We start from the raw sequence: 11778 nt of genomic DNA, 5'->3' as shown, positions 1-11778 counted from the left end.
ATAAAAAAAAGAAATAATAACAAAATCATTAAATATTTGACCAATGAAATGAATTTTCAACTACCTTTCAGTTTAAAATATAAATTTTTAATTACAATAGTTAATCTTCTTTAAGAAAGCGAATTTTTAACCAAAAAACGAATTTTTAGCAAAATAATAAAATCTTTTACCAAAGAAATAAATTTTCAAACAAAAAGATGCATTTTTCACAAAAAATATTATTCTACCACAAAATACGAGTTTTCAACTAAAAAATTGAATTTTTTACTCAAGAAGATTAATTTTCAACTAATGAAGGTTAATTTTCAGATTAATTTTCAACTAAAGATAGTTAATTTTCATCCAAACACGGAGTAGTTAAATTTTAGGTTAAAAATATTCAATTTCAATAAAAAAAGAATCATTAACAAAATAGATGAATTTGTAAACAAAGAAATGAAATTGCAACTAAAAAGATGAATTGTTTACATGAAGATTAATATTCTAACTTAAAGACGATTTTTTAACTAAATAGTTGATTTTTGAATAAATAAGATCAATTTTCGATCAAACATGGAGCAGTTAAATTTTCAAGTAAAAAATTAATTGAGAAAAAAATATTAACAAATTAGTCAAATTATTATCCAAGGAAATTAATTTTCAACAAAATAGTTTAATTTTCTACCGAAGAAATAAGTTTTCCACCAAAATATTTATATTCCACCACAAAAGACGAATTTTCAACTAAAGAAATTTAATTTTTAACTAAACGCGGAGTAGTCAAATTTTCAGTTAAAATCATTTAGTTTCAATAAAAAAAGAATTATTAACAAAATAGTAACACTTTTAACCAGACATGAATTTTCCACTAAAATGAGGAATTTTTAACCAAGAAAATGGATTTTAAAGCAACAGGATTAATTCTTTAACCAAAAAAGATGAATTTTCAACAAAATATATAAATTTTCAAATGAAAAAGATAAATTGTCGGTACAAAATGGAATGGATTAAAATTTTTTTAAATTAGTTTCTAACCATAAAAATTAATTTTCAACAAAATTATTAGATTTTTTACCATAGAAATCAACTGTCAACCAAAAAGACGAGATTTTCGCAAAAATGATTATTATTCTACCGCAAAAGAAGAATTTTAAAAAATGCATACATTTCTAACCAAATAATTGAATTTTTAACTAAAGAAGATCAATTTTCGACCAAACACGGAGTAGCTAAGCTTTTAGGTAAAAAAATAATTTTCAAGAAAAAAAGAAATAATAACAAAGTATATAAATTTTATGAGAAATAAATAAATTGTACAAGAAAAAGACGAATTTTTCGCCAAAAATATTAATATTCGGCCACAAATGAATTTTTTGTAATGTATGAATTTTCAATCAATTAGTTGAATTTTCAACTAAAAAAAAAATTTCAACCAAACACGGAATACTCAACTTTTCAGCTAAAAGAATTTTAATCTCTAATGATGAATCTTCCCTCAAAAAGTGAATTCTTAACCATAAAAACGAATTTTAAAAAGAATAGTTGCATTTTTTGCCAAAAAAATAAATTGTCAACCAAAAAGATGAATTTTCATAAAAATATTAATATTCTACTAGAAAAGACGAATTTTACACAAAATATATGAATTTTAAAATAAAAAAAGATACATTTTCAACCCCAAATTAAAAGTTTAAAATTCAGTTTCACACCATAAAAAATTAATTTTCAAGAAAACAGTTATATTTTTTAACAAATAAATGAACTGTTAATAAAAAAACGATATTTATACAAAAATATTAATATTCTATCACAAAAGAGGAATTGGAACAATTCCCATAATTTTCAACCAAATAATTTAATTTTCAACTAAAGAAGATCAATTTTCAACAAAAGGCGGAGTACTTAACTTTTCAGTTAAAAAAATAATAATTTTCAACTATAATGATGAACCTTCCTTAAAAAACGGCATTTTTAACCAGGAAAACGAGTGTTGACCAAAATAGTTACATTTTTACCAAAGAAATAAATTGTCAACCAAGAAAATGAAATTTTAACTAAAAATATTAATATTCTACAATAAAAGACGAATTTTCAACAAAATAGTTGAATTTTTATTTAAAAAGATGTGTTTTCGACCAAATCCGAAACAGTCAAATTTTTAGTTTAAAGTATAATTTTTTAACAACAAAATAATTATTCATAAAAAATTGGTGAAATTGTTAACCAAGCAAATGCATTTTCAACTATGTTGATGAATCTTGAATTTAAAAAAAAGGAATTTTTAATCATAAAAGAAGAATTAAAAAAATATGTATTTTTACCAAAGAAATTAATTGTTAACCAAAAAATAGATAAGCATAAGCATTCATTTTCTGCAAAAAGACGAATTTTTAACAAATCAGATGAACATTCAACTAAAATAGAACAATTTTTAACCAAAGAATCTAATTTTCCAATCAGAAAGATGAGTTCAATAAAAATTATAAATTTTCAAATATAAATGAAATTAAAATTTTTATTTACATAATCAATTTTCAACGAAGGAAAAAATTTTTTTAAAGTAGTTACACCTTCAACTCAGTAGTTGAATTTTTAATGAAAGATGTAATAATTTATATTCAAAGAAAAAAATTAAGTTCAAAACATAAACAGTTACATCAAACTACAGAAGACGAAAAAATATTAGTTTTCGAGCAAGAAGGTCAACAAGAATACATAATTCAAGAAAATAAAGTCTTCCGAAAAACTCAAGAAATGAAATAATATTATATGTTCATTTTAAAAACTAAAATTGTTTTTGAACATGTAAAGATTTATTTATTTCACTTATTATATTACGCGTTGATTACGCAAAGGAAACAGAATAATTCTCAATACTAATAATCGATAATTTTCATTTACGTACTTTTGGTACTATAACCAAAAATGTTTCTAATTTTTAATAGAAAACAGTTTAATTAAACCCAAAGTCGAATTTTGAACAAACAGTTGAATCCTTTAAAAAAACAGATTAATTTTCAACCAGTTTTGCTTTTAACAAAATAAATAATAAAAAGATTAGCTTTTGAAGCTAAATTTTCAACCAAAAATTGAATAGTTAAATTCTCCTTTGACAAACATGAATTTTCTACTAGAAAAAAAACGAATTTTCAAATTAATACATAAAATTTCAATGAAATAGTTAAATTTTCTACCAAAAATGGAATGGTTAAATTTTTAGTAAAAAAAATAAGGTTCAGCAAAAAAAATCATAATTCTGTAACCAAAAAAATGAATTTTGAATAAAGTAGTTCAACTTTTAACGAAGGCTTGAACTTCAACGAACAAAATGTATTCTCATCAAAAAATTCAATAGAAAAATATTAATTAATTTCCTACAAAAAAAAAATTTCAACAAAATAGTTAAATTTTCAACCGAAGATATGAATTTTCAAATTAAATAAAAAAACGAATTTTTAAAGGAAAAATATAAATTCTAAATCAATTATATAATAATTGATTTTTATTTGAAAAAATATTTTATTAAAAAAAAATTGAACTCAACAAAAATTGTTCTAACAAAATAGTTCAATTTTCCACCACGAAGAATTTTCTATTAAAATAATAAATATTTATCCAAAATAATACATTTTTAACATACTAGATATTATTAATTTTCTAAAAATAAAAAGTAACAAATTTTCATCAATATTCATCAATATTCAAAATACTTAAATGGTCAATCGAAACAGATGAATTTTCAACTAAAATTAACATAGTTGATATTTCAAAAAAAAATATTGAAGTTTTAAATCAGAAACAGTTGAACTAAAAAAGAAGACGAATGTCCAGCAAGAAGCGACAAATATTGAATAATTTTTAAGCTATCAGTATTAAAGTCTAAAATAATACATACTTTAAAGGCTTTTTAAATTGAATTATTTATATATTAAAGTTGGGGTATCTACTTCCCTGAAAAACCTGGAATTCAGTGATTTTTTAAAATTTTATATACCTGGAAAAATCTGAAAATTACAGAACATTCTTTTAAAAATTTCTGATTTTTCTCTAAAGCTTGCTTAATTTTTTTTATTTATTTTAATATAAAATAAAATTATTTTTATAATTTTTAAAAGTAGTTTAATGTTACTGAATTTACCTATTTTGTTGAAAATTCTTCCTTTTTGTTTTTTTTTTAAATTCAACTGTTTTTTATTTAAAATTAAAATACTTAACTTCATATCGTTGATTGAAAATTTAACAATTTTGTTAATTTCGTGTTTAAAAAAAAAATTTTTTTGCTAAAAATGTAACTGTTCGAGTTAAGCCTTGAATCATTTTGTTGAAAATCTGTTGCCTTTTACAATATATTTTATAAACTGAAAATAACTATTGCCAGTTGAATATTATATCATTTTAGTTCAAAATTCATCTCTCCGGTTGTACATTAATTTTTGTAACGAAAAATATAACTATTTAATTTTTAGTTGGAAAATTTTCTTTTTTTTTTAGTTAAGTTTTTAGAAAATTTTTTCATCTTTTCCAACTAGATAGAAATCTTAGAAATAAAAATGTACCCTCTTACAATTTCGAAAAAAAGATTGAAAATAAAATTTTGATTTTTTAATTCAGAAAAAAAAAGAAAACTAGAATTTTGTTTTCCTTTTAACTCAATAAAAATTCTAAGATTAAACAATTATCCCCCTTCCAATTCATAAGACATTGAAAACCAAAATTCCCTTCTTTCAAACCAGACAAAAATCTTTAAAATATCAAACTTGCCTCTGCCAATTCAACGAAAATGAAAAACTGAAGTTTTCTCGTTTCAAAATCAATAAAAATATTTCAAATACAAAATTTGCCCGCCTTTAATTATTTAATAAAAATAAAAATAGTTTCTCTTCCAAATCGAAAAAAAATTAAATATCAAAATTTCTTTCCTTTAAAAATAGAATTGGGAATTATCTTTTATGTAATTTCAAAGTAATAGATAAGTGTAAAAAAATTTACATTTTGTTAAGAAAATTAACTCTTCTCAAGTTTTAAATTATTTTGGAACCTTTTTAAAACTTTCATTGTTTAATTTTAATTTTTAAATGAAAATTTCAGATTTTCGCTTACAAATTAGAATTTTTTTACGGAACAATCAAAATTGTAACTTTCAAAGTCTAAAAAATTAAATAAGGATTGAGAATAGTTTATGAAGTTTTAATTGGGCGTTTAAATTTGTTTAAATACTAAGACTTTGGAACTGAAACAGTTAAATTTTGAGCATTAAAACTTGTTAATTCTTAAATTTTGAACAGAATTATAATAGTCTTGTAAAAACAATTATTTCTAAATTTTGTTTACACTCGAAAATATAAAACATTTTTCAATTTCTTAAAATCCTTTAAAATCTTTGCTTTTAAATATTTCACTTATTATTGCTAATTTTAAATGTACAGTTAAATATTGCTAGATAAAAGATCGTTTTTAATTTAAAAATTTCAAGTTTAATCGGTTAAAAATTGAATAAGTCATTTAATTATGAATCTATCAATTAAAAAAAATTAAAATAGTTTGTAAAGTTTAAATTTATTTAAATACTAAGACTTTGGAACTGAAACAGTTAAATTTTGAGCATTAAAATATGTAAATTCTTCGATTTTTAACAGAATTGGAAGTCTTGTAAAATCACTTATTGTTTAATTTTTTATTTTTAAATCAAAAATTGAAGACTTTTGCTTGAAAATCAAAATTTGTTTAATTGAACAATTAAAATTGTAACGTTTAAAGTTTAAATTTAGAATCTTGAAATTTATGGCATTCTATTCAAAACAATTCAGCTGCGAATTCATTGCTTTTAAATATTTCATTTATTCATATTTTTAAATGTACAGCCAAATATTGCTTAAGAAAGGATCTGCTTTTTTTAATTAAAAAATTTCAAGTTAAACCAGTTAAAAATGGAATATTTTACATTACAAAAATATTTGAATATGATTTAAAATATAAAAGCATTTAATTATGAAACTATCAATTTAAAATTAAATTCCAATTTTAATTGTAATTGTAAGTTTAGTAAGTAATTGTGATTTTAATTGCATTTTAAGATCAATTATTGTTTAATTTTATATACTCGAACAAAATCAAATTTTTTGTTCAAAATCTTCGAAAATCTAAATTTTCTTTAAAAAATTGAAATCTTTTAAAAGTTTTAACTATTAGTGGACCTTTTTAAAACTGTCACTGTTAAATTTTTATTTTCAAATAAAAACTTAAGACTTTCGCTTCGAAATTAAATTTTTTTTTATCGAAAAATTAAAATTGTACCGTTCAAAGTTCAAATATTGCTGACTAAAATATATTTTTTTAATGAAAATTTTCAAGTTTAATTGGTTAAAAATCGAATATATTATGCTGCAAAAATATTTTAATAGGGCTTGAAATTTGATAAAAGCATGTAATTATAAAATCTTTCAATTTAAAATTCAATACAAATTAAAATAGTTTATAAAGTTTAAATTGAACGTTTAAACTTGGTTAAACATTAAGACTTTGTAATTGAAAGATTTACATTTTTAACATTAAAATCTTTCAATTCTTTCATTTTTAACAGAATTAGAATAGCCTTTTAAAATCAATTATTGTTTACTTTTTTACACTTGAAAATATAGAAATTTGTTTAAGAATTTTGTAAACATTTTTTAATGTTTGAAAATATCTTAAAATTCAAAAATTTACTTTTTGTTAAAAAAAATTGAAAACTTTTAAGTTTTAAACTACTGTTGAACTTTTTTTAAACTTTCATTATTAAATTTTCATTTTTAAAAGAGAATTTTGTTAAATTGAACAATTAAAATTGTAATGTTCAAAGTTTAACTTTAGCACTGTGAAATTTTTACGATCAAAAACTATTTGGTTTCAAATTCTTTGTTTTTAAATATTTTATTTATAATTGCTAATTTAAAATGCACATTAAAAAATTGCTAAATAAAAGAAATTCTTCTTTTATTTATTGAAAAAATGTCAAGTTTAATGGTTAAAAATGGAATATTTTACACTAAAAAAATATTTGAATAGGATTTTAAATTTAATAAATGCGTGTAATTATGAATCTATTAATTAAAAATTTTATATATATATATTTTTTTTTAATTTCGCAAATCTTTTTTAATGTTTTAAAATATCTTAAAATTATTTTTTTTAATCCCATTCCAAATTTTCTCAAAAATCATTAGAAAATTGATTATCTTTCCTAAAACCCTTCAAAATAAATTTTTTTTTGTTAACATTCTTCAAAAATCTACATTTTATTTAAAAATTGAAATCTTAAGCTATAAACTGCTGTTGAACCTTTTTAAAACGTTCATTATTAAATTTTTATTTTTAAAACAGAATTTAAGATTTTCGCTCACAGTTTTCTTTTAAATGAACGAATTAAAATTGTCACGTTTAAAGTTTAAATTTAGCACTCTGCAATTTGTACGATCAAAAACTATTAGATTTCTAATTATTAGCTTTTAAATATTTGATTTATAATTGCTAATTTAAAATGTACAGTCAAATATTGAATATTTTTACACTGAAAAAATATTTGAATAGGATTTAAAATTTAATAAAAGCGTTTAACAATGAATCTCCTAATTAAGAATTTAAAAAAAATTTAAATAGTTTTTAAAGTTTAAATCGGGCGTTTAAATTTGTTTAAATACTACGATTTTCGAATTGAAACAGTTAATTTTTACACATTAAGATCTGTAAATTCTTTAATTTTTAACAGAAAATCTTGTAAAATAAATTCTTTAATTTTTAACATATATAATTTTTTTTTAAATCATTCATCTTAAAATTAATTTTTTTTTTTAATAATTCTATCATTTTTTCTCAAAATCTTCAAAAATCTACATTTTGTTTAAAAAATTGAAATTTTAAGTTTTAAACTATTGTGGAACCTTTTTAAAACTCCCATTATTAAATTTTCATGTTTAAATCAGATATTTTTTTTAATTGAACAATTAAAAATGTAATGTTCGAAATTTAAATTTAGCACATATTTCATTTATAATTGCTAATTTCAAATATGCAGTCAAATGTTGTTAAATAAAAGAAATACTTTTTTTTCTCATTACAAAATTTCAAGTTAAATGGGTTAAAAGTTGAATATTTTACACTGAAAAAATATTTGAATAGGGTTTTAAATTTAATAAAAGCGTGCAATTATGCATTTATTAATTTTAAATTAAAAAAGTTTACCAAGTTTAAATTGGGCAGAAATCATTAGAGAAACTTATTATCTTCCTTAAAAAACCCCTTCAAAATCAAATTTTTTGTTCAAAATCTTCAAAAATTTACATTTTGTTAAAAAAGTTGAAATCTTAAGTTTTAAACTACCGTTGAACCTTTTTATATTCTTTCATTATTAAATTTTCATTTTTACATCAAAATTTAAGGTTTTCGCTCACCACTTTCTTTTAAATTAAAAATTTTAACGTTCAAATTTTTAATTTAAAACTCTGAAATTGTAACGATAAAAAACTATTTGGCTTCGAATTCTTTGTTTTTAAATATTTGATTTATAATTGCTAATTTAAAATTCACAGTCTAATATTGTTAAATAAAAGGAGTTCTACTTTTTTTATTAAAAAATTTCAAGTTTAATGGGTCAAAAATGGAATATTTTGCATTAAAAAAATATTTGAATAGGATTTTAAATTTAATAAAAGCGTTTAATTATAAATCAATTAATTTAAAATAAAAAAAATTAAAACAATTTATAAATAAAATTTCCAATCATTTAATTTTTTACACTCGAATCTATACAAAATTTGCAATAATTTTTAAACAAAAAGGGAAATTGCTTTCTAATTATCAAATCAAAAAAGCGCACAGAATTTTTAAAATAATTTCTCAGATATCTAACAACAATTTTTTTTTCTCAACTCAAAAAATTCGCCTAATTTAAGAGCATTTTCACTTCGTCCTCCTAAAAAAAATTCTAAACAAAAACTGTAATTTTTCTAAAACTTTTTCAAAGCCAGTTTTTTTCTTCTCAAAAGAAAAGCATGTACAGGTATGTAAAAACAATTCACATTGTGTAAAAATGGCACATTTATTATGTTATTAGTGATAATAGTCATAATGGCAATTAAACAATTTTTTCTCAAATCCTCTTTTCTTTTTTTTCATTTCATAATAATAATCATAATAATAAAGTGCACCTGTGCGCGAGCTTGCTATCGCAGTTTTTTTTTTACCTATCAGTACAATTTACATCTAAATTTCTAAATTCGCGACCTTTCGAACGCAGAAACGAGCAGTGACGGATTTCCTCTCTTCATTTATTTATACTTTATATTTATATTTATATATATATATATATACTTTTCATTTTTATTCCTCCCTTCTCATCCATCCTGATCACTAGCATTCGCTGAATTCAACAATATATATCTATCGAAATTTTTATTTCATGGCGTTTATCAAAGTCCAACTCGCTCGAGAATTAGATTCGCGCTTGAACAAAATTAAATGCACTCGAGCAATCAGATAATCGTGAGAAGAAGAAAAGAAAAAGAAAAAAAAAATAGAAAATTCAAAAATCAAAACTTTCTTCACTCGAGTGTCTTTAATTTTCTCAAACTTCAATATTTCATTGCATTAAATTATAACTGAGTGCGGAAGTTATTGATTGATCACAATTTTTGTCACAATTACAAGAAAACGAAAACGAAAAAAAAAAAAAAAAAAAAAAAAAAAAATACAATTTCTCACAAAACTCTGCTTCGCAGAAATCAAAAACCTAAGAATGAGATCATAATTCGAATTTTCACGCCTACCATTAAACTAAAAAAAAAGAATGAAACACAAAGAGCCTTCGACATTTTTTTCCTTTTTTACATTCAAGAATCCACAATTACACAAAGAGGGAAATAATCATTTCTCGCGAAATTTTCAATTTAATTTGCTTTTGAAGAAAAATATAGCTAATTCAGGATCGGGATTATAATTCAAGATTAACATTCTTCATGTCTTTTTTTGTTTGTTTTATCAATAAAATTTATTTATGAATCTAAATAAATTAAAATACATGGCAACTGGGTACACGTCGTTGAGCTATATTTTTGTTCAAAAACAAAAATGACCCCCCCCCCCCCTCCCACAGCTCCTTTCTAGTTTTTTTTTCTTCCACTTTCCCTCACCAGAATCTCTTGGCTCACTGACAATCGTTAATAATAATTAATAATAATAATTAATAATAATAATAATAATTAATAATAATAATGATCGTTGACATAATAATAATAATAATAATAATAATAATAAATCGCCAGCATAGTAATAATAATCGTAGTTACGGTAAATTGATTAGGCATGCGTCGCTGATCTATTATGTACAATTATGCGCCAGATATGTCTCGAAACTGTCCGCATGATAAAAAACGGACACGTTTCGCTCGCCACATCCTATTTTATTTTATTTATGATTTTTTTTGCCTTCGCTCGTCCTTTTGATCCTGATACATCGACCTTTCAAAAATCAATTCTCAACAAAAGAAATTTTCTGAAAAAAAAGAAAAAAAAAGTCCCCCTCTTGGGCTTCTTTTTGTTTTAAAAGCAATAATCAATTTCCTCCAAGAAAATTTCTTTTATAAGAAGATCAACTCGAGATTTCAAAAGATTTCGAAAGTGCAATAAGGAAAATTGCTTCAGATCTTAAAAAAATACATATATATATATTTTTTTCAATTGACAGAAAAAGAAAAGAGATCCAAAGTTTCCGCCGAGGGAGAATAAAAACTCGGTACGTTGGGAGGTGGAAAAAATTATCTAAGGGGATGAAGAGTTGACGTATAAAAAGTCGAGTTTTTATTCACTCTCTCATTATTTGCACGGCCATAAAAAGTAAATAAGAAATCTTTTTTTTTGTTTTTTTTTTGTTATTAAAGGAGCATGGAAATTTTCGATAAGGTAAAATATTCTCGACTCTCGATTGGTTCGCGATTTAATTCAAATTTTAATTCGAGGAAAATGAAAAGAATTTAAAAGAATCCAAAGTATATTTAAAAAAATCGAAATTCAAATTTACCTTTGAATTAGTTTAGTTTACTTTGAATTGAGTTTAATTTACTTGCATTAATCTCAATTTACGGACAAGGAGAGGTCGCGAGATATGCGTCGCAAGATATGCGTCGCAAGATATGCGTCGCAAGATATGCGTCGCACATCTGACTTATCTTAAATTAAAATTATCTGCCAAGATTTTAATCCAGAGTCGACAATAAATATACTTCTCCAATTAACCGAAATTTTCCACACCCAGCACTCAAATTCGAAAATAATCTTCTAATCTTGAAGAAAAAAAAAATCTCCGAGTCAACCATTGTTTCATAGGTCAAGGATCGTATCAATTGTGTTTTTCGAATCTCGTATGCAACAATAATAAGTCTCACGGTGTCGAATGCGTTTTGAATCTAAATTGGAAATGGATCGCGCTATTATATCTCGAAAGAGGAACCATACTCTCGCCTATTTATAAAAATAATTTTAAGCCGCTGCTGCTGCACTTTTACACATTTAGCAGTACAGTATTATTTATTCCGTATGTATAATCATCGCTTTTTTATCAACCGTCATAACCTACGAGTAGTCGACTAATTAATATGCTTTTCTGTTTACAAACTATACCGAAATTGTCTTCGTCTTTGTCGTTGGCCCAACCCCTTCCCGCGCACACACTCGTAGTTGCCGTGAGCGGGCGGAGCTGCTCTTCTTCGATTTGCACATTACAATTATCTTTATATAATCATTATTACAATCGTGCGCGTCTCTCTCTCT

This window comes from Belonocnema kinseyi, chromosome 1, assembly GCF_010883055.1.
Source record: "Belonocnema kinseyi isolate 2016_QV_RU_SX_M_011 chromosome 1, B_treatae_v1, whole genome shotgun sequence".
NCBI lineage: Eukaryota > Metazoa > Arthropoda > Insecta > Hymenoptera > Cynipidae > Belonocnema > Belonocnema kinseyi.
The sequence above is the reverse complement of the archived record's forward strand: the minus strand, read 5'-3'. Positions refer to the sequence as shown.